The sequence below is a fragment of the Amphimedon queenslandica genome, unplaced genomic scaffold (genome assembly GCF_000090795.2).
Source record: "Amphimedon queenslandica unplaced genomic scaffold, v1.1 AMPQUscaffold_13486, whole genome shotgun sequence".
NCBI lineage: Eukaryota > Metazoa > Porifera > Demospongiae > Haplosclerida > Niphatidae > Amphimedon > Amphimedon queenslandica.
Window position 1 is genome coordinate 318,170 of NW_003546278.1, and position 1,185 is coordinate 319,354.

Below are 1,185 nucleotides of genomic sequence, written 5' to 3' on the forward strand. Positions count from 1 at the left end.
TCTTTTAGTTTCTCTAATTTTTTTCTTGTTTTTTGTTAAATTTTGCTGTGCTGCCACTTTCATCAACAACATCAACACATGCTTATTCAATTTTCTCAGTTTCTAGACTTTTTAACATTAATTCATTGATTTTTTGGCAGGCGTCTACCTTAGAAAATAGGCAAATTGGAGGATTTGTTCCTTCACTTTCCAATTCTTGATATTTTTCTTGTATTGAAACCTTAAATACGCGACTCTTAAGCGTATCAATAGTTTCATCAGTCAAACAGCCATGCCTAACAGAATCAAGCATCTTAAAGAAAGTTTTGTCTCCTTTTTGTCGCTCATTGATTGTTAGTTCATCATATTCTACTGTTTCTTTCCATATGTTAACTGCATTTGCTACTCCAAGTCTAGTTTTTACTAGTTTGTTGCTGATTCTTTGAAATACTGGCCTACCATTAACTGGTGGCAATTGTAAGAGGTCACCTACAAATAAAATATTTTTAGATCCAAACCATTCATCAGTTCCTAATATATCTTCACAGCGCATGTGTCAGTATGCTAGATTTAGACTGGATACCATAGATACCTCGTCTACTATTATAATTTTTAAATTTTTAAGTGTCATTTTTATTCTTTTCTGAGCTTCTTTACTCAAAGCCCCATATCCAGCTGTCTTTCCCACATGCTCTATTGGTAGTTGAAATAATCTATGTATTGTTAGTCCACCTACATTAAATGTGGCGATACCTGTTGGTGCTACTATAGCACACTTAATTTCACCACTTTTTGGATGCCATGTCATCCACTAGGCATTTTATTGCCTCTATCAAAAACGCCTAACCAGTACCACCTACACCACTAATAAACATCCTTAGCTGTTTGATATTATCTAATCTAAGTAGTCTTGAAGGCCCATTCTCCAATAAGTCTTCACGTTCTTTTTGACTTATAAGATGACTCTTAATTATATCAAAAATTCTTTTTTGATCTACATTAAGCATTGCCTCTCTTTACTCTAATGTTAAATTAGGTACATTTATGTGCATGTCAGCAATATCAGCTACTGCTTCCATTATTTTACCCAGTAATTGAAGCTCATCATCTTCCTTGTTATCAGGAAGTTCTTCTTCAGTAAAACCGGCTTTATTTCTTTCATCAACTATTTTCTTCCAATTACGTTCAGCTTCTAATAATTTCTGT

General features: G+C 33.6%; 1 pseudogene; it reads right to left on the reverse strand.

Annotated features, from left to right (window-relative positions):
• Positions 1 to 265: 265 nt before the first annotated feature.
• LOC109580569 (ATP-dependent DNA helicase PIF1-like) lies at positions 266 to 854 on the reverse strand (annotated as a pseudogene).
• Positions 855 to 1,185: the final 331 nt, after the last annotated feature.